We start from the raw sequence: 23,618 nt of genomic DNA, 5'->3' as shown, positions 1-23,618 counted from the left end.
GAACATTTTTCCTTAAAGGGCATGAACTGCAGAGTACTCCACGCCATGCACCAATTACTGATATATGTAACGGAAGCACAAATACCTGAACACCTTGCAGGTTAGTCTTGAACGTCTTCTCTTTGTGTGTTTTGAGTTCATTTTGCCACATTCCTGCTTCATCTTTTTAGGGGCAGCCTGAGACAGATATGCTGTAACAGCAGAAGAAAAAGCTATCTGAGTACGAATTTTGTCAGAAAATGCAGAATAAACACAGCAAAAGCCAAAACATCATAAAAGAAACATTTAAGTACTGTTACCCCCTACAGTCTGTTTTACTGATAAATGTGACATACCATGCAGAGCACATAAACAAGGAACAGTACAACAAACCATGTCATTTCATAGAAAAGGATGGAAAATATTTGCACTGCTCCTTTAAGCCATGGTTTTGAACTTTTTTGAACTGAGCCGCCCTCAAGACTATTGTCAGAGCTCAATGCTTTGCTGGATTTAGTGGCCGCTTAGCCAACCCCTCTCATTCTCCCCTTCTTCTGTTGAACCAGAAAAGTGTATTAGCTCAAGTACATCATTTCCATTATGACACACAGACACCTCACTGGCTTGGGACTACTCACCCAGAGTATACACATTATAGAAAAACTATGCTCAAAAGCTAATGAAAACTTTCCCTCTGTTGGTTACTCAGGAATTGTGAGAATGAGAAACAAACCATTTGTTGTACACTGGGGCCAAGTTATCTGCCACATAAACTGGCATAAGCTTGCACTGAGTAAAGCGATGCTGTGCCAGTTCATACAAGCAGAGAATTTGGTTGCTGCATGTGTAAACAACTCTGTGAAATACCTTTAAATTCATCAGAATAAACACCAGAGACCACTTTTCTCTCCAGACCAGTAAGAAAATGTTTGTTCTATTTTTGTGAAAGAGTCAGTTCACTGACATTAACATGAAGATAAATCAACATACACACACAAATATTACAACCTCACATAGAGCTGGATGAGAATGAAAATGTTACAGAATGTCCAGAGTATACCTCAGTTCTTCTTCTGTATTTAGCCTTTCTCTGGCTGAAGCAACTTAGATATGGCCTCCTCAAAACAGAATTCTGAACATCAAATAAAATGCGCTCTTCTTCTCACTGTTTCTTCCAAATCCCACTAGTCTGTGGTACGGAGCACATGGTAGACACACCTGGTGCAGGAATGGAAGACTCTAAGTCACTGGAGGTCATCTGGCTAGTCCAGTTATCACTTGTGTACCGTAACTACTTCTAGTCTGGTTGCATCAATTTACCTCCATCAGCAGTAAGTGCTGACATGCTGTCTCAATTTAAGGTTCGCGTTTATTTTAAAAAATAACGATCAGTGTGATCTAAGTTTTAACACTCCTTATCTTGTATCTACTGCAAGTGAATGCATAGTTAAAAAAATACATATTCTGAATTACAATTAGTAGTTGTGTACAATATGTAGTTTCTTCTACCTTCAGAAAAACATGTGAATGAAAGTTAGTGGTCATCGATGAAAAGCAGCCCTACCACCCAGACACCATCATGGGCTTGTAACAGGCCCAAGTCCAAGTCTTCACTTCCTCCTGCTTCTTCAGGTCTCTGCCTCTCCTTATCATTAGATACTGACTGCAGCACATGGTAGGCTGATGTGTTATGTGGTCAAAGGTCACCCAGCATCATACAGGTCCAATTCAAATCCAGTTCAGGTAGCAGAAGATTGACATGTTAGTTCCCAGTTTCAAATGTTTGCTAAGTTTTGCCTTTCTAGTAACATCAGAATCTACACATACATTTCAAATGGATTCTTAAATGCATCTACTGTGCATGTAAAGTACTTTCCATAAAGGTATTCTTTCATTAAGTGTCACTGAGCTTGGATCTCTCATGAATACTGATGCAAGCCTGAAATTTTCAAAACCTGGGGCAATGTGATTTTAGAAGACACAATTCTTCCCTAACAGCAATTACTGAAGATTTTGGGTCCCTTTGAAGATTCCTGAAGCTGACCACCCAAAACCACTAATTATTTTCCAATCTTAAGGCAAAGCATACTGTGAAAAGTGATGGAGCAGCCACTATTTGGATGAGATCAGGTGATGTACACATCAGTAACACCCCATGGAGTTCAAAACCATATCCCTTCCTGGTAGCCAAATTCTGCCATTAGCAGCAAGTACATAATCTCACTAAAGTAAACTGTAAGGCTAGAGTGGAAAAGGATAGATAAAGAAAACTCTGTGCACTGAGTAACTGCAGGGAGTCTAAAGCTGAAGATCTAATAATTAGTCTTATCTCTATCAAGGTGCAACAGAATAAGCTGAGGAGTGCAAGAATGCCTGACAAGGCCCTAGGGCTCTTCACAGCTGCAGAGAAGCCTCGTTGTTCTGGAGAATTTTAAGGATGATCTCATGTGGAGAGAACATGAGAAATTTATTTTTCCTGCCATGCTGCTCATGGGGGTATCTGGAAGGTACATTTATCTACACACTCTTCCCTTCATACAAGCCACTGCGATGCCGAAGGTTCACTGTTGGGTTGCCCTTTACAAGGCTGCTCAGGCACGGTGAGCTGGAGGTGCACAAAGAACAGCCTCTGGGGCAGCCAAACTTGTGCAGTCCTGTGGTGGGGAAGCCCCAGGGGAAACTCACTTTAAAGACAGAAATGTCTTCCTTGAAGTTCTTAAATTTTGATCTCTGCTTTGCAACAACACTTATTCGGGACACTTTAGTTCACTAATGCAAATATTTAGATGTAGAGATTTACTGGTGATTATTACACATTCAAAGAGTAGCTGACGCTTCACCTTCCAAATGGAAGGAAACACCCAGGAAAAGAAGGTGGTCCCTCCTTCCCTGTGCTCTAATACCAACTCAAACAAAATACTAGCAGGTAGGAATGCTGTCACACACTTCATGTCTTTCTCTGAATGATGTGCAGGTGCCTGAGTAACAGGTTTACTTCTCCAAAACCAGAGCAGTTTCTCTCTGAAATGTCCAAATGAAATGGCACCAAATCTACAGGGACCATATATCTCTATATGTAAAATTTAAGTTTTATTGTCCTTCTATTTTAAGACACAGTGGCAACTAGAATAGACATTATATGATTACTTCTTTCAAATGTTCACAGTTGCTCCCCTTTTCCATCAATGTTTTGCTGAACAAGCAGGGCAAATGATTTAACAGTGAGTCCCGACTGCAATGTCCTTTGCAGCCATTAGGCTAGTTTTCTACAGACAGCAAGTCCTTGTTTTACAGGCCATCCCTTTGACTGTCTGGAGGAATAGGGATGTTTCAGTAATCCTTGTTACAGCTATTTTCTGTGTCCAACCACTTCCATACTCTCTGAAGAAAATAATTAAAGAATTAGTTATACCAAAACGAGAAGGGAATGTATGAATTTTACATTTGCATGGTACTACGGACGCACAGCTTGCTTCTACTCTGACAGCAACTGCATCATGGGTCTTTTGCAAATTCCCATTGAAAGCAAATGGAATTTTGCCACTGGCTTGAAGGAGAGCTGGAACAGCTTTCATGTTATTTTAAAGTGCAGGAAACAATATCCTTTTCCTTGGGCAGCATAAAATACTGCACTCAGGATATAAAAATTTGTTTGACTATGAAAAAGGACCCAAAGCTTCTATTTTTAATGCCCCAGCCCCTTCAGTGCCTACAGCCCTCCAGTCAGCTGCACTGCTTCAACAGAACAGCGGTGGAAGAGAAACTGGAAAAAACACTGTAGCCGAAATACAAGCAAATGCCCTAATCTACAACATGGATCTGAGCAAGCCTGATTCCACTTGCCAGTGAAGTCCAAGGCAAGTTTCATCTTCAAAGAAAGCAGCAGCAGATCTTTACTCAGTAGAATAAAGCATGAGCAGTTTGCAACTTCATATAGTTAAAACATGTTGACCACAGCTGGATCAAGTGAGTAGTTATGCCACATGATTCTTCTAAAGTTTCCTAATGCTCTCACAAGATCCAGAGCCCTTTTTTTGTGTTTTCTGAGACAAAAAAGAAACAGAGTCAGAGGGAAAGTAAACTGTGTGTTTGGGTTACCCTACAACTTTCTTTCTCAAGCAGATAAGAAATTTTATCATTCATACTTCATGATTAACTTTTATTACCTGGGATATTGTTGAGGCTTTCAAATCTAACTGAATTCACCCCAACATCAACTGACAAAGCAACATCAGAACCTTATTTACATAGCCTGCAAAAAAGTATTATTGGCAGGCTGAGGTACACAGATGAAAGCAAATACCTTTATTTGTTTCACGGTTTGTACAAACACACCCTTTGCAGCCTCTACGGCACACCTAGCAATTCTGAAAATCCACCAGCTGCACGGTACCACTGATACTCACACTGGACTGGGTGATGAAATCCACAAGGAATACCAACTTAAATAGAAATTCTGACCCATGAAGTGACTATCATACTCCACAGATCTATTCTTTGCCAAATGCAACTGGTCCAAGTCTGCCATCACATGTCCCATCTGCCTTTCCAGTGATCCTGTACCGGCAACCTCATGCAGATAAATCACCCAAGGAGCTTGTTCCAGGAAGGGCCTCTGACACTGCATGCTGAGAGGGCAGATGGGATTTGCAGCAAGCCACAGCTTGATCATCCTGAGAAAATGACACTCCTTAGCCAGCCTCTTGCCTGTAATACAACACATATAAGGGACCTAACCACAGTCGCTTGTCTCCAGTCCATAAACAGAACAACAGTACTGCTCTACTCACAGGGTATTTTCAATGGTTGATATGTGTGAAGCTTTAAAGGCAGCGAAAAACTCAAATGCTACATGAATAATACCCAAGAGCCACAGGCACAGTCTTTATTAGTGCTGAATGTAATTACGATGATGAAAAAGCCGAACTTAACATTTAGAATCCGACTGAAGGGATTTGGACCTGACTGGAGAGTTTAAGTTAGATGATGTACCTTACAATAACCCAACGTAGTTCAATAAAACTGTCTATATCAAATCTGTATTGCTCTTTTTATTTCTGCAGTGGAACTGCACTACCAAAAACGTTGACTTGAGACAGCCACAATGAAAACATGCTAGTAAAAATTATTCAGAAACAATTTTAGCCACGTAAAATGCCTATGCTGCTCTGGTATGTTCCATTAAGAAATAGTTCACAAGATTCTGCCTTGAAGGTTACACTTATTACTCACATGTACAGAAAACAGAGTCAGGACAAACTGTCTGTATTTTAAATACAGGGGACTGAGGCACGGAAGAAGAATAAAGTTCAACCTCTCCTATGAAATAGTGCAAAAGACTATACAAAGTAAATAAATAATTTGTGAACTATTATGCATAGGATTATATATTTTTTTCAGTTAAACATTTCTTTCCTAATCCTTTTAGGACTAAAATATCATTAGTCTAATTCAAGACTATGTGCCTTATTTCCTCCTTCCCCCTCAGAACAAGGCCATACCAACCAGTGTGTGTTAATCTTGCAAATCAGTTTCTCTGAACGGCTTGCTTTTCTCAGCAGCTGTTTGCTGGCCTCATCACGGAGCTGAAGTCGGCTGCTCTGGTACTTGCCACGAAAATGCAGAATGTCAATCATTTACACTACTCATGAGAATTAGCACAACACAAGTCTAATTAGAAACTAAACACTGTTATCTGCAATGATTTGGAGATGGTGTGAGTTGATGCATGTTTTAGGAACCCTTCTTGCTGCACAGTAGTTCATGATAACACCCACCTCACAGCTCATTAGCAAATCAAAATATTATACTGTATAAATACTACTTTGCTCTTTTACATTTTACAGAAGCCCTAGGTCTCAGAAGCCTCCATTACAGAGTATATGTGATTTAGTTATATTGGAACATTGTAGGAAATGGAAAGTAGCCCTGAGTGTCCAAAAACAGCAAAATGGAAGCCAATATACTGTATATTTTGGTCCTCTCTCTATAGAAATAGTCCCAACCAGCTTCAAGACATTTTAAACTGAAATATATATTGGCAGAACACAAAGAAACTATATACTGTATGACGCTGTACATGAATTCTCAGTACTTCTGCACTGGATTTATTTCTTTCTCTCGCTCTTTTCTGCAGAAAACAATGTAGCCCACTATAAATCTAGACGGCTTCAACCAGAAATCCAAATGCAAGGAGGGGGAAACCTGGCAAAGAACTAAAATCAAAGATGTAAATGTTTAACAGCAAAAGAAGGACATGAAAGGATATGCAGCTGTTTTGCTGCATGGTTTCTCAAAATGGGAATCAGAGAGCACAAATGTAGACCACGTTCTCACTTCTAGTTGAGATAAACATTTACAAGCTATTCATTTTAAACAGGAAGACATACCATTAGGACACGACCTTTAATTTCACTGAGTCTGTGAAGGCAATCCACCACAGCTCTACTGCAATGCAGTTAAACATCCAGGATGAGATGCATACTATTCCACTGCTTTGTTATTACAGGTGTACTTGATTTTAGATTCAATGAGGAAGGTGCAATTTTATGGGCGTGTGGAAAAAATCTTTAAAATGCTTGCGGGTGGATGTCTAATGATGCCAGACTGGTGTTGCAAAACAGAATATGAAGATAAAGCATTGAACAAATTGTCTATGTACCAATGAACGAGCATTTAGGTAAATAATACATGCACAGATTTGGTGTCATTGTGTATCCTCCTTTTGTTCTTTTAAAAGGGTGCAATTCTGATGTGTTACCATTAGCTTTCTAGCTGGAAGCTGATAGAACTTGAAAGACACCAACAAAAGATAGGGGAAGATTAATTTACAGGGAAAATCTGCAGATTTTGAAAAGCCACAGTCTACTTGTAGCTTGAAAGACATTTCTTGTTTGTGTAATGTTCCCCATGTTTCCCGTACAGAAACATGCACAACTTTTTACTGAAGGAAGCTATTAAATATATAAGACATCACTCTGTATTAACAGGCAAGTATATATTTATAGCAGGTCAAAGGCTGAAAGGGGACAAGTTTGGACTTTAATATCCCAACCTGCGACACTTTATAGGTGGATCTCCTGCGCAGAATTGAAACCTCTGGAAGGGGTATCAGCAAGGTCTTAAGTTTGGTTCTCCAGCACTGACATATCCGGAATTACTAGTAATTTTTAAACCTTGGCTCATAATCAAAAAAAAAAAAAAAAAAGAAAAAATGTTTTGTAATATCTGTACAATCCACGATAGAACCTGGTAATGCTGTAGGGAAAAAAATATTGCACGCTTATATTAAGGGCAAAATTCTTCCCTATTATATAACTTGCTTTTTATCATTAAAGGCCTTAAATAGACCCTCTGCTTTAGCTTACTATTACTTTTCATTACATCTTCCAGAGAAGACTGAGAATCCCTTCAAGAGGTTTAATTCAGGCTTACAAAACAGTTAGTTCCAGGACAGGCTGCAACAGAGTACCAAAACTCTGGAACATGCAATTCCAAAAGCTGGAGAAATGTTTTTTGTAAAGAAGCACTAAACACAACCATGACTCCAAAATACAAATTAACTGTACAGACCTAGAAAAAGTCTTTTGCATTATTTAATAACCTGGAAAAATGCCAATGCTATGTTTTATTTTTAAAAATTATAAATACTCTTTATTGAAAGGCGAGTATACTATTTCCTATGAAACATACACAGTGCTTTGTGAGGTTTTATAATTTTCAGAGAGGTCACTTGCATAAGCATGACTTTTACTAGGAAGTTTTTTTCCATTTTAGAATACTTTTATCGCCATTTAGTTTTCCTCAATAATAACATATGCAAAACAAGCATTTCCTGTGACTTTAGAACTGTTTTGGACATTGAGACTGGGATTGCAATCCACATCCATAACACACTGGACCAAAATCTCAGATCCTAAAACATACATGAAAACTTGATGAAAATCAAAACTAGTGCTACTACCTCATGAGAGAAAATGCAAACAGTCTTCTTGCAGATGACTGCTCAATGCACTGCAGGCAGCAAAGAATATTTAGGAATGGTATTTTGTATTTCCATCACCTTCCACCTGAAACACCTGCATGCTCAACACACATTAACAAAGAGACCTTTCACGAGGTAGCAGAGTCTTATGTGATGGTGAAAGGAAGGTACAGGGAGGTAAGTGACCTAGCGAGGCCATGCAGGAAGGCTGCGGCACAGCTGAGAGCAGAGCCCGCACCGCCCCAGCCCCAGCCCTCTGCTTTAAGCACGAGGTCAGTTTCCCTGGATGGAGAAGCATGTAGGAGGTGTGACAGACAAGTCTTCTACTCCACCTTTTAGAAGGACAAGTGTTTGAAATCTTATGAAGAACACATTCAGCTGTTACCAGGTTTGGTTGCCAATCTAAAACTTGACAAGCCAGTTGAGAATTAAGAGCATGTTTTAGAGTACCAGGACAGCACCTCATTGAAACCTGGGGTACCGATTTCTGATTTGAAATAAAATTCCGTTTTACACAGTTCTAAGTAGGCACAGGAATTACCTGAAAGCTTCTGCTAATTTTCAATTGACTTCCAACTGAGAACATGCAATAATTGAAACTACCTAGCTTGCCATATCCTAACTAGGAACATTTGAAGAGAGTGTGTTTCTTTGACCCTGATCTACTAAGGGACAAAAATGAGGACAAGAATCCAAATTTAAAGCAACACTCAAGTGCTGCAAACCTGTCTGTAAGCATTATGACAGCAAATATATCAGCATTAATTTACGATCAAAAATTCTGGACAAAGTAAGGTGAAAAGAAGGAGAAAAAAGACTTTGCGAAACACATAAAAGTCACCAAGTTTGCCTTACTCTAATTAAAATGCGGGCCTGGCTGGCATTTCCAGGCTCTGTAATGGCACTGGCATGTCAGATCTTGCTGCAAAATTCTGATTATTTTTTTTGTTTCATGAAATTTACCATCCTTGGTTAAAAGTGGTTTTTTTTCATAAGAGATTCACCTATTTATATGCAGATGAAAACAATCTAACTTGAGGTGGATTAGTCTTATGAATAGGGCCCAGAAACATTTAAAAAAGGGGGGGGAGTCCTGTTTTTTGCAGAGAAACTAATACAGTCCATTTGCAGTTTAACAAAACACTAGCCTCTTGTTGCAAGGTGTACAAACCTATACGTTCTTCCTTTAGTTCTATGACTGCTTTCAGGTTATAAATATTATGAGCTAGTTTTTTTCCGAAAAGTAATTGCTATAGAACCAGGCCAGCTGGTCAGCTGAAAAGCAGCACAGGGCAAGGCTGAATAATGAGAATTTCAGTTAAGCCTCGAAACACATTAATCAAGGCAACATTTAAAAACTATGTACATACATAATGTATGTATGTTTGAGATAGTTCTGTATTACTGGTAATAACTGTGGTTATTGCACAGAGAAAGGTAACTTGTCCAAACCAATCCATAAATAATTAAGGCCAGGATTTCAAAATCGGATCTGTGTGGGTGGATTTTTGCACCCCCGCGGATTCAATGGCAGGATCAAAGATAAGGAAAGCCAGAAATACACTCAGAATCTGAATATTGCTGAAGTACAGCACCTGGCATTTCCAGTGCGGGGAAGGGTCTGTTTTCACTGCCATCCTCCCACCCGAATGCCTGACGAACAAACACTTTCAAAGCAGCAAACAAATGTATTCTTGTTCCACCCTCCCCACAGTAACCAATTCCTACAGCATCCATTTCTTTGAGTTATGAGTTAGAGCTAAGGAAACAACAAGAGCTGGCATGTTGAGTTTTACTTTTCCTTACTATTCTAATTAAAATAAGTTTAGCCTAAACCTTTCTTCCCAAGCTACCAATCAGTATTTTTACTGGGGTTTTTTTTCAGATTTTCTAAAAAATACAGTGTTTATTTTTTGTTTCAGCTGTACTGAAAGTCATCAGAGAAAAACTACACCTATTACTAGCGGTGACAGCACAGACTAGAGGCAGATCTGCTGGCTCTTGCTGAGAAAGTTGTTGACAGCTGTCACTCAAGAAGTCATTTGATGCTGACAACTGGACAACTGCCCACAGACTGAACTTCTACTTCTGGACAAAATTACTCAGAATGCCAACAAGTTCAAGCATATGAACAGAGTAGCTCTATTTGCCCAAACTGATGAAAGGACAGACACGGAGAGGTCACAGTACTCTGTGGTACCCTCCCGAGAACTTGCAATGGTCATGTATTAAGTGATTGCAGCATATCTAATTGCTTTTAACACTGGTCCTCAGGAGACACTGCAGGCAGTGTCCTCTCCTCTAGAAATCTTAAAGAGTTGCCGACTTGCTTTTTCTTTTCTAGAAATCTGGCAAAAAAACCAAACTGCTATCCTCTGACAAGTTTGGGCCACATGTTGCTTTTCCTCTTGCTCAGCATGTCTGGAAGGTAACGAGGGAGGTTTATGTCCATCAGGCACTTATGTGGATGACGCTCAGCCCCTTTCAACTCAAACATGTCTGTCAAATACCTCAGTAATAACTGGAAGAGAAACAGGCCATGAATGAAGGTTCTACAGCTGCAACTCAACATCACTAAAAATAAGGTAGATTAGCTGTAGAAACTTAAAAAGTAATCGTGACTATGACTGCAGCTGTCCCTGGGGGGTTTTTTGAGCATTGTATGTTGCCAGGATGTCAAGCACATGTGTACATGCCATACTGTTTTGGGGTTTTTTTATTATTTTTGGTAAATTTGTGTTTCTCTTGATACAAGAGAATTTGTAATAACGGTAATATTTGGGAATCTTGACTTAAATCATCACTGGAATACAGTTCCCATTTATATGGGATAAAAGGGAAAATACTATGGCCAACATTATGGACAAAATCAGCCTAGATGATGTCCCCCCAGTTGCCTTGATTTGTGGGAGAAATTCAAAGCTCATCAACAATTCAGCTGATTTCCATGGAAACACCATTTCAACTCGTGAATCAAAATCGCGTGAGGGCCAAAAATGCCAAACACAGATTATAAAAATATTTTTCCACATTGGGATTCTCAAAATAAAAGACAAGTAGTTAAGCAGAATAGGAATAATAAATTCACAAGGGACTTGTTTCCCATCATCGACACTATCTTTGTTTCATATAGTGCATCTACCTTGCATCTACACACTTACATTCTTTGAGTATTTCATCAAATGCCCTAAATATCAACACATTGTCATGGTTGTAATTAATAACTTAAATAATTAATAAAACATTAATAACTTAAAAGCAGAAAGTGCCTAAATGTGATGAAGATACATCAGCATTTAGTTTAGCGCCTCACCACAGGCCACCTCAAGATCTGGACTTAAACTTTGCTTCAATTTTGTTTAGCATACCAGCTAAATAAATTTTTACTGCATTTCCCAGTGGAAACATTATCAATAGTGTTCTCTGCTTCATAATTATCACTTCTGTTGAACACCCACAAAAAATATATCATCATTCCTCTGGAACACATTTAGAGTGTATGTAAACAGGGCTCACTGTTATACTTTTCTCTCAGTAGTAACTGAGGCTCTTGTAATAAATACTTGCAGTAACGCTTAACATTGGCAGTGACAAAGCTATGTAATTGTATTATTTTGTAATTTTCAGTATTTCACTGAAGGAGGTTTTATAGTCCTCTTTCAGTTTACATCGTTTCTCACAATCTACAGAATAAAACCAAATCTGGAAATATCCAGTTCAGCTCCAAGGATTCAGAACAGCATGTGGCATTCTGCATTATACCAAAACTGCTTAATTTGTTACCATCTTACTGTCTAGAAAGAACTTTTTCAGATCATGTAACTTAAGAGAAATTTTAAAACCTCTATAAAGATTGTGTAGTCTTACAGACATGACATTGCTCAGATTTTAAATATATGAAAATAAGATGAAAAGTTTATCAGCTTTGTTTTTCAGATCTTAAAATACTGAACAGATCCCCTTTCAAATTGAAAAGTAATAAAAAAAATAAAATTAATTCAATACTGGGAGTCCTTCCATTCTATTCAATGAAAATTTTGTCTGGCACATAGCTGGTGGTTTGTTCACTTGTTTTTTTCTTGCAAATATCTTTATTATTTGGTTAGATCTTTAAGATGGGTGAATATTTTTCCATTATTTTTTCAGGGGGTTGCCCAATTTTCTTTTTGAACAAACCACATGTACTGCAGATATATAAAAAAACCTAGCAGAAAAATTCATAACTGTATTTGTTCTCCTATGGTTCAGTTGTTCTTTCTACATATTCCTGGGTTTAAGAATCCTTCAAAGCAGTACCCAAAATAAAACAGCAATGTTACATACAACTTTTTAACTCAAGGAATCAGGGTTTCCTAAAGACAGTGTCTAATGAAAGTCGGGGGTTTGGTTTTTAACACCAACTTTACTGATGCAATTATATTTAATTACTGTTAACAGTCAAGATTTTTAGCTGCTAGATGAAGAATACTGTATTAGCTTAATAACCACATCTTTCTCAGACATTTTAAAACCTGTTTTTCTGTTCTATTGGAGCAGAAAGCTAAGGCATTGGAAACTACCAGGGATTCTTTTGTAGACAGAAGTAGTTTAACTATGTCTGCTCATATAAGACGACAACTCTAATTCTCACGAGTCAAGAAGGAGAACAAACAAAAACTACATTACCCTTCTACATTAGCCAGAAGCACATATTCTCAGAAATGAAACAGGACAGAAAACATTAGCTGCTGTACCAAAAATATACAGGCGTAAAATAAAATCATAGAATTGTAATTCAGGAAATTTGAGACCCTAATCTCTTCAAAGTTTTATGAGAAAGAAAGCCTGTGCATTTAGAGCTAAACTGGATGAATCCATCACTTCACTCAATACCCCAAAGAAACTGTAGCACACAGTATATTAAGTTAATAAAAAACAAACAAATGTACAGCTAATAAGTCTGAAAATTCAAACCTTAAGTTCCTCATTATAAAAGCCACAAGTGATTTTCTAAGCAGAACTAACCAAACCACTATGCTCTGTCCCTTGGGACAATCAGTTTTCCTTCTCATCTTCTTTGCTGCTTTTGTACCAATGTATAAAAGTTTAGTTGTCTGGGGCCCAACCATTTTCAGGCAGCTTTGAGCAGTCACCAGTCTAGTGATGAGATGATCATATGTGATGAAAGAATAAGGTTAACTCACAATTTCTGAGCTAGCATTAGTGTTTCATGTACCACATGATGAATAACAACATGAGAGGCCCCTATTCTTCTAAAATATAATTGGCTTTTCTTACAGAACGGTGTACAGAAACAGAAAAAATGGGGGTAACATTCAGGTCATGCTCAGATAGATTAACTTCCTGGTGCCTCTTTCAAACATTATCTTCCTACTTCTCTCTCTGAACTGCAGACGGGTCACCACAACTTTTCTTTTGACAGCTGTTGTGCTTTTCATGCAAACATTTGGTGACTAACTAGCGGCTGCTAACTCAAAGACACCAAAAGGCTGGCCTTCTCCACCAGCCCACTTGGGCCAGCGTTGTTTCGTATTCCTTCATACATGCTGAGCTCCAGAACAGCCTCTTGTTTCCTGTTCTGCTGAAACAGAACTTGCTTTCGCCTTGCTGCAACACCATCATACTGCCTGTTGGTTTCCTTCTGCCTGCTTTTCTCTGGCGAAGGACAGGAGAGCCCACGAAGCATCAGCCAGACGCACAGTCCCACTGCTCACTGCAGAATTACACCCTTGTGATTCTGTTCCTACCAGCCTCTAATGTTACTTTGCTTTTGTGCATTGCTCACAGTCTTCATGTCACCAGCACTCCTAGCTGGCTGCCTCCACATACCTTGGTTGCACTTGTCCTGCCCTCTGCTTCCCAGCGGTGCCTTGCTGTCCCTTGCCACAGCCATGCTGCTGGCTGGCTCCATGTTCCCACTGCCAGCGGAGTGGCTGCTGGATCCATCAGTGTAGCACAAATACAGTTACTGCAATCACTAGCTGAAAACATAAGTAGCGACCACTTTCTGCAGTGGGCACGTGCTACAAGATGTTGAATTTGCTTTAAGTCTTGCTGCAAGTTTCCCCCCATACCTTGGAAATTTCTCCACAACTTTAAGCTTTTTCACAAAAGAGGCTGCATGCAGCACTGAGACCTCAGTAATGATGATTTCCACACCCCTTCCAGCATGTGTTCGGAAGAGCATACCAGCACACTGCCACAGCAGCGTCCTTCACGACCCTGTCTCTACCCCATTTCCTGAACTCACTTTAAGCATAGCCTGCATATTGCAAGAGCGGCCATCATTTTGCTCCTTTTCCCTGGACAGTTCAGCTGCTCTTGTTCTTTGATTCATTCCTTTAGGGTTAGATGTCTTTTTCTCCACAATTCCTCCTATAAACTGGAATCACATGTCCCACAAATGATCCTGTCTCTAATTAGGAGACCTTTTATGTTTCTAAAGTACATGTGCATGCCAGAATCCTCAGCAACACGATGCAAGCATCTATCCTCTTCTCTGCTTCTTGCTTTTGGGATTTAGAGAAAAGTACCCCTCTGCTACCTTGTGTATATTTTCCTCAAATGTTTTCCTCAGCTGTTCCAGGGTATTCATTTGTGTATTCATTCCTGGCAATTTTTTTTCACTCTTTCATTTTGTGCTGTGAAAATGCAAAAAAGCTGTACCTTCATTTTGTCATTTTTATTCCCTTTGTCAGTTCATGTACAGATACAATTCTTCCACATACACATGGAATCTTGTTGGCTCGGAAGTTCTGCATTCCTAGCGGTCTGATTCCTTGCAGGGGATTAATTTGCCCATTTCTAGGTGTTGTTAATCAGATTTTTTTCTCTCTGCAGGTCTCTCTCTGTCTGCCTGATGCTAACCATGCACAATATGCTAGGTAAATAACATGAGGGCTCCATATTTTTGCAGCTAACTTTAATACAGATATTCAGAGAGCTTTCCTACATATAATACTTGGATATTTCAGTCAGGTACAACAAGAACAAAATACCTAGTTTTTCAAACTGGCAAACTATGCTCCTCTTTCCAAGTTCCCGTTGGGTTGCCACAGCCATTGCAACAGGAGGTTGTTCTGATGAGCTTGGCAGACACCTCCAAATCTTCTGAAGTATTCTCCTTCACCTGCCTCCTGCCTAAGTATTAAATTTCTTCTCCTAGACTTCTCACAGTCATGTTTAAGAAAACTACAACCTTTTCTAGTGGGAGAGCTTCCTAAGAAGAAGTGATGGTGTCAGTCTCAAGTGCAGATAAAGACTCTTGCTCGAAAATTTCTGGAAGCATTGCTTGAACTTAACAAATCACCTAGTAGAATGACTTTTCTCTTCTGCAGCACAGCTCCTCCACTCTGTAGCAGACACAACCTGTCTCCCCATTAATTCATGCCTCTAAGAGCTTCTTGGCTCCAGAAGCTGAAGGGAAATCATGTTTTAATCAAGTACATAAGCTCTGAAAAACAGGCAGAGGCTCTGCTCTAGAAAGATGCTAAAATCTGTAGAAACAAAGCTCCCCTTCAGTCCCTCCTGCTGGGCTGAGTTGCTTTGCAGGGGCAGAGTGCCTTGTTGCCTCAGGTTGAGAAGCTCCACTGAGTCACCACCAAGGGTGCACCCACCTGAGGCACGGCATCAAAGTGTTCTCCGACCATGCACCCTCGATTTGTAGGTGGAGGTGGCCATGAACATTCACATGACAGCCAGCACTTCAAAATGGGTCACACACAACCGCCCCCAGAGGGGGTAAAACAGACACAGCATCCTCAGGTCAAGTACACGAGCCAAACAATGCTATGCTTCAAAGTGGTAAAAACACTGTTTAACGTACTTAGCAAGTGAAAATACTGAAAAGATGTAAAAATTGAAATAGCTTGTGAGGTTACTGTATGCTTAATTTGATTCAGTCATAGAGAAATATTGTCAAGCCACACCACCAAAGAGCACCTCACATCCAGCTGGTCTTCTCTCAGAACAAAGGTGCTGGAATTCCATCTTCTGGTGCCCCGCTTGGAAGCATAAGTGACAGCAAACTTTAAGGGCTAAGGTTTGGGCTTGGTGCAAACCTTTCTTTTCACAAATGTGAGTTGATTTTAAGGTTCAATGTAATTGTCACTAAAAATAAAGTTATAGAAGAGTTCCAATCTTGCACTATAATGAACTGCAGGGTCAATTGTTTGAAGAAGTAAAATTGCATTGATGAGACCAGATCCAAAACAATAAATAAATAAATAAATAAATCAGGTATCTCCTCTTGAGGGTAAACATTTTAGGAGGGTCAAGCTTTTTCAAGCAGCCCTTACTGCAGTTTTAAGGCAGAGAGATCTCAGAGTCAGATTTAATCTTATTATCAAAACAACAACCAAAAAAAGAAGTGGGCACATGGAAACGCCATTGTCAGAAAACGGTCAAAGAAAACCAAACGTAGCAGTTGCTGTTACTAAGTGGAATATGCAACCAATCTTGCTTTGTTTTAGAAATCAGCTGCAACACAGACAACAGAACGGCATTAGTAACAGCTACAACTGTCTACCATCCCCAGGCAGTAAACGTCCTGGAAAACTACAGAGGGACCACCATTTTTAATTCCTTGCCAACATACACTTGTCGTGATTGTTGGGATGCCAACCATTTCATGACAGAATTCAAACGGCAGAATTTTTAATCCAGGGAATACTCAGAACAACTCATGTCAGTCCCGGCACCTCATTCCAGAGTCTGAGAATAATATATCACACAGCTGTTACAATTACATCTAATATACACTTAAATTCTTTCATGCTTATTAATTGTTTATTGCTGCCAGTTTACTAAACCTGAATTTTGTGGACGCACAATTTAATTGTCCAATAATACTCAAGAGAACTGAGATTAAAGAAAACATCAGAAAGGCCAGATAATTGCTTGAACCCAGGTTGTACAAAACCAGTTTTATAGATGTACCTTCTGATTACGCCAACCATCTTAGCAGCCCTAGACTTGCTTGTGATTTGTGGAGCTCTTCTACAGGGAGCTGAGTGGTCAAATGGCATTGATTAATTTCAGGTCTAGCTGCTAAACTGTATCTAAAAAATGAGAAAAGGGCAGACTACACTTTCTTTACAATATTATCCTATAATCAGTATTTGTAGTCAGAGCAGTAGTGCTGCATGAACCTATGAATTTAGACCAGTCTGTGCGCCCGTGACCAGCAGTTCCACATTTACATTAAAAATAACATGCCCTTAAATTTACTTTTCAACAACAGCATGCACACTGGAGTTTTCTTATAGCAGAAGCAGTTCTCTTCCTTAAAAGAAGAATTCATTTTTAAAAAGCCCAACAAAACAGAAGAATCATATCCTGAATATCACATGCTTAGATTTAATCAAATACCAGATATACCTGTGAAAGGGCTCCAGTATCTTCAACATACCACCACCTCTTATTCTGTTACCAATCTCAAGGATTGCTACAGTCCCCTGATAGGCACATAAGGCTGGAACTACCTAAAGTCTATAAACACATGAGACGAGAGATAATGACCTCAAAACTGGTAGGGTTCTGCTCAGCATCTAAACCTGGTTTCTTAAAAGCATACCCAAAATGTCCCTCCTCTCAGGCTACCTGAAGATCTTCTTCACTCAAGGTCCAATGTTAAAGGCAACATTAAAGACTGTCCTCTAAGCAGTTTTTACGAGTCAGATTGTCTGAAGCAAGTGTCACTTACTGACTGGTAAATCGGAGCAAAGGTAAAGTTCCTGATCAAATGTCTCCGTGGCTGTGTTACAGGCTGTCTGGATCCTACAGCCACACACTGACCAACCTGTGGGCTGCTCTGAGTGCTAAGGGACTCGGAGAGCACTACTTCAGAACTCCAGGAAGCAGCAAAATTCAATGAGGAGTTTTAAATCAGCTTTAATAGTTCAACTGATCTGTGCTCTGCAGCAGTAATGCCAACGCTGGGATCTGGTTTCATAACCGTCACTTGTTCACAGAAAAGAAAACTTGCCGTATCACCCAGCCATCTCACTGAGCATGCCTGTAAATTGCTGGAGCATGGGTAGAGAAAACATTGGGAGTCACAAGAATCATTAGACAAGGAGACTAAACCGTTAATGAAAGTTGTCCAGTCCATTCCACTGGACATACCTGAAGCCTGTTTAGCACTAATGCAGTACTATGTCTCAGGTACACCAAGGCAGAAGTCACTTGGAGATGCAAGACGGCACACCCCACAGCACGTCAAATACCTAACCGAGGAATTCTCTCCACGGAGCTAAGTCCAGAATGATGGTATTTAAAATTGTGGGTACTTCTTAGGGGAGAAGGCAGCAGGTACCTTTAAGATCCATTTATTGTGAGGTGCCTTTAATTTGCTAAAAAGAGGCATGCTTCTTAAATATATTTCCCTGAAAGTATCAAAACCACACAGAATATACAATAAAAAGACAGAATTGTATTAACAGATTCATCTGTCTCTGATGAACTGCGATGTCATACTAACATTTCAAATGAGAATACTGACACCTTTGTCACATCCCCTTTCTACCCTGATTTTGACCACTCTCTTTCAAAGAAATAAATACACAAACACATATACATGAAAAACGATGATGTTCAGAAATTACAGTACTTCCTAAAAAGAGACAATTTAAAGAAAAAAAAAATTGCAACAGCAGTCAATCTGCCATCCTGCTATTTCAAGACCTGCTCCAACAGGAATAAGCTGAAATACCAATGTGTCTAATTTAGAAATAACATACATGTCCATGGTGAAAGAGCTTTAGGTCCCAAAACACAAGAATGACTCTATGCTTTGGACTTACACAGCTCAGTCACTAGTTGGTTGAGGATGCTTTGCCATCAATTGCATACACAGGTACAAAACATTATTAGCAATCACCCAACTCATCTGATCTCCAGTGTGGCATCTGTCAGAAACAGCTACACATTGCTAATGCTCTTCTGAACTGTAGTGATTGGGCTGCTGGTGTAAATAAAAATACAAAGCTTCAACACCAACACTCTTCAAAATTCAGCACTAAATAATGTATCTGGAGTATGAGATAACTTTATTTTATTTCCTCCAATGTCAACATTTTTAGTAAAACCTCACTTGTAAGATTTAATTTTTGTTTTCTGCTTGCATATATTTAACAGTTTTAAATAACTAGGCCATTCTTATTTCTGACAGTGAAATGAAGAAACTTCTTTTTATTAGGAAGAATAATTCCTAATGCATTTTGAAAGCAAGAACACAGAAGACACTTATGCTTATGGAAGAGGTGTCCTGAGTTCTGCCGTTAAAAGCAGCAAACCTCTTCCCAGTCAATTTAACAGCCACTGGTTCCAGTCTCAAGTGCTATGGCTATGCAGGTCACATCCTGTGACTTCAACCTGCTAGACAGTGGGTGCCCAGAAGCAGGCACCCACCATATCTGATGGAGAGGACACAGGCACTTACAGAAACAACACTTTCATCCAGAACAGGTTTTTGAAGTAGGTGGGAAAAAATCACCCAATCTCATTTCATCACTTCCACAGAAATTACACTCCTAATGCTTTAAACATAGGAACTATCAACTCTTCTGATGACTACCTGTCTCAGATTTTGTTTAAGCTGGGTATGTAGCTTCCGACAATGAGAATTCATGTATGCTAATCACTGTTTGTTTAAAAATTCAGTTTCATTGATTACTAATATAAGCAAGTTATTGGAAGTACTCAAGTAATATTATGAGACTATGAAAATATTTGGTAACCTGTTTGGTAATTTGTAAAAATATAATATCTATGGAAAATAAAGAATATGACATATCAAAATAATAGAAAGATTAAGACTTACCCAAAATACTCTAAAAGTAACACAACTGCCTACCTTTCTCCTGGTTACCCAGGGAATTCAATTACCTTCTCATGCTATTCCTTGCAAGCTCCTTTTGTTCCTTAAATCTTCAAAATAAAATTTCTTTTTACAATGTTAGCTAGAGCTAAGCCACTCTTTCTTATAGGGCCTTTTGCACAGGTATTATGTACACAGAAAAAAGAGCTACACACTTAAGACCACCACCATATTTATTTAAGCCTGCAGACATTTTTTTAGAACCTACCAGAAAAATGTCTGAATTATAATGGACATATACTCATCTTGCAATCACTTTTCAGCTGGAGGTTCAATCAGCCAACTGAGTATATGAACAACGAATTGTATTTAGAGAACCGAATAGAAAAAGGTTTCAGTTAAACAAGCATAAAGTCCCCAAAATTTAGAAAATACCTAAGTGTTAAAGCTGCTCTTTTTGCAGAAAAAGCTGTTTTGACTGAAGTTGCCCTATCACAGTAAGTCTGAAAAAAATATGCTCAGCACTGGAAGTTCATCCCAAATATTTTTAAGTTTGGCGGTATTCTAAGGAACTGATAGCAATGCAAGTATGAGGCAAGCAGCCTCTCCTACAATTAACTTTCCCGGCTTTATTACTATCATCTTAGTTGGAAGAGAAAGTCAATACCTTTCCAATGAATTAACTAACTTGAGGATATGTTTTAATCTTTATGTTACCTACTGTATTTCTATTTCAGTACATTCCTTCTCTGGGGAATAAAAAAAAAGAAAAGGAAAAACAAAAAAAAAAAAGGATTATCAGTCATTTCCCGTGGACTGGGAAGAAATCTAGACTTGAAAGGTTTGCAAGAGCAATTTAATATTGGAGCAACTGTACTGTCCATTTTCTGTATTCATTTCTCACCAGTCAAGTTAAGATCTCTTGTGTACAAGACAATCTGCTTTTCACAGGTGGGTTTAAAGCTTTTGGTAGGAGAAGTCCAAATTACTCTGTTTCTTGTGGAATTACAAAGAAAACTGCAGCTGAGGAAAAAAAAAAAAAAACAACCACACAACCAAACCTCTTTTCTTCACCTGAATACACGTAAATTAACTTTCAAGAAATGTAACGAGCACTGGGTCAGCCTTTCCCCCCTGCTGGTCTGAGGATTTGAGAACACCACACTCCCTGGGCCAGAAACTGAGAAATTAGAAATAAGCAAACCAAATTTGAATCTGTTTGCATCTGTTTTCAGAATGCCTCATTTCTCACTTTGCAACAGGTAAGACAAGATCAGATTTACTGATTTATCTTTCTATTTGTACCTGAAACAATGCAGCATCAGCTGACAGGGTCAGCTACACATATCCAGGGCATGGGAAGCATGGGAGAACAGCTTCTCCTCCCTCTGAGAGTACTCAAAACAAGCTTATTTGAAGGAAGGTTTATTGAGCATTTTAAGGCATGTTAAAAAAAACACCCTTCTATGAATACCTAAGTGAGAATCAACAGAATGAGAAAATGCTAAGAGTATTAAGTATTAGTTAGCACAAGACACGAAGGTTAGTTTTTTGCAAAATAAACTAAATTATTTCTGTGAAAATTATGAAACAATGTAATAGTAAAAAGAGAGGCTAGTATTTATTGTATACATTGAAGACGTTCTAACTACAAATTTATTTTAATTATTTGTGACAATATCATTGGGAATTACCTGCTTTTATTGTTAGCTGGGTTTCTTACTCAATAAATGAACTTCAGTCTGCAGAGACTTTAACCTTAACAAGACTTCATACATGAAGAGTTCTTGCAATAGATCACTTCCTTAAAAATACATGAGGATCGAGTGTTAGAAGATTTTAATTTAGTCTCTGATCTCGCAATTTATTCTGAGGTCTAGTTCTAAAGAGACTTATGTATATCAGAGGCAGCAATAGTAACTCGCTGTTTTCTTAATAAGAACCACTAGCTTTTAACCAGACTGATATTTTTTTTTTCTCTTTCTCTCTCTCCATTTTTTACAAGAAGATTCTTATGGTTAGCTATTTATGTTTTAAATTACGTGTAAAATATATGGACATCCAAATCTCAGCTTTTTAACACCACTGGCACATAATTAAAGACATAAACCAAGACAAAAATCAGCAAATTGGTAACATTTCATCAGTGGAAGTCATTACTCTACATAATTATTTTAAGGCCTTGAAACTCACAACCCCCCAGAACCTTCCAGCAGGTATGCACAGCCCCAGACAAATGTCCCTAGTTGTTGCAGAGACAAATGGGCTTCATAGCCAACAATACACACTAATTTGGACCAAGCTGAGAGAGGAATCAAATCATAGATTCAGAGGGCCCTTAAGAGAAACTGTGGTGCTGGCAACTCTCCTACATACCAGTGACCCTCCAGGACTGATACTTCAGCTGACCTCAACTGTCTCAGAACTGACACAGAAGATGCACAATCCCTTAAATTAAAAGGTCCATCACATACTGGGCTTTGTTCTCAGACACAGTAAATCCAAAACACTTTATATATTTATACACATGTATGCATGAATGCACATATATTCACCCACACACATCTCCTATGCAAAACAAAATACTATTATCCTATGCCAGGATTCCTGTTCAGCTTTATCATGTTCTTCATTTAATCCATAGATGGACCACGCAGGCTACAGATTAGTGCAATGGATTCATCAGAAAAAGGGCAATTTACACTAGTCATTTCTAGAAATAGGATATTGATACAATGGTTATATAGTCTCTGTACATTTTCATTCATATCTCTGGTGGTCTGGGATGCACACAGAATGTGGTACCAGTGTATAGCTATCATTTTTATCTACGGCATTTGGAATAATAACAAAAAAAAAAGTATGCATGCTTTTCCTTTATTGCAGATACACAGATGATAGGAGGATAGGGGATAACCAGACTTTAAAAATAAAAAAAATTTAAAGATCTGCATCCTCTTGATTCTCCCACACTTATTACCGACTGCTATGTCTTCTACCACAAATATTCTCTTTGATGTTAACAAGAAAGATGAGCTGCAAAGCTGCAAGAATGTTTACGCCCGTTACTGTCTTAATTATAAACTTGTCTGATTATAAACAAATGAAAAATAAATTGTTTGTATGTCCTGGCCAAATTCCTAAGGCTAGAAAGTAAGCATTCCATTATTTCTCATAAGAAGCATTTTATATTGCCATGAATGTAAACACCTGCAATATTAAGAACTGTACCCAAAACACATTTAGACAACAAGGCCTTTAGCATGAATTTTAGTCACACATATGACCTGAAACAGAAGCAGGCGAAAAGATCCATTTATACAAGAAAGTACTGATATCCCTTGGAAAATGCTCTTTATGTGAAATACTATGACTACAGCTACAGAGAAGGTATACTGATGACACCACAACTACCCATACTAAATCGATATAGCAAAAAGGAAATAAAACTGGAAGACTTTAATTCACCAAATATAAGACAATAGATACCACTCCTGAACACGAAACAGAAACACTTCAGAACAAGGCAATGACATTAACTATACCCAGTGCAAATACTTCAGCTCTCAGGAGCTAAGCAAGCCAAAATATATTGTACTACTCAGCAATTCATAATTTCCATATTTAGACTGAAACTTATTTTTTGTAATTAAACATATCTGTACTTTGATATATATTACCAAAAGAATAAAGAAAACATAACATATGCTTTCATTTTTAAACAGTAGCCCATTTCTTCAAATATATATACATATAATCCTGGCTTATTTAAGCTTATTGTTGTTTCTTTTTCCATTATTTGAACAAATACTGCACTGAAATTTTCTTACATGGAAT

At 38.5% G+C, this 23,618-nt stretch overlaps 1 long non-coding RNA gene across 1 annotated transcript in view; it reads right to left on the bottom strand.

Moving 5' to 3' along the window:
• LOC130150818 (uncharacterized) overlaps nt 1-23,618 on the bottom strand; it is an 82,224-nt gene that overhangs the window by 37,766 nt on the left and 20,840 nt on the right. Inside the window, exon 4 of the long non-coding RNA XR_008822395.1 lies at nt 86-191. This is a non-coding gene — a long non-coding RNA (uncharacterized LOC130150818). The remainder of the gene's footprint in view (nt 1-85; nt 192-23,618) is intronic.

The sequence above is a fragment of the Falco biarmicus genome, chromosome 5 (genome assembly GCF_023638135.1).
Source record: "Falco biarmicus isolate bFalBia1 chromosome 5, bFalBia1.pri, whole genome shotgun sequence".
In the NCBI taxonomy this organism is placed as follows: Eukaryota; Metazoa; Chordata; class Aves; order Falconiformes; family Falconidae; genus Falco; species Falco biarmicus.
The sequence above is the reverse complement of the archived record's forward strand: the minus strand, read 5'-3'. Positions and strand labels throughout refer to the sequence as shown.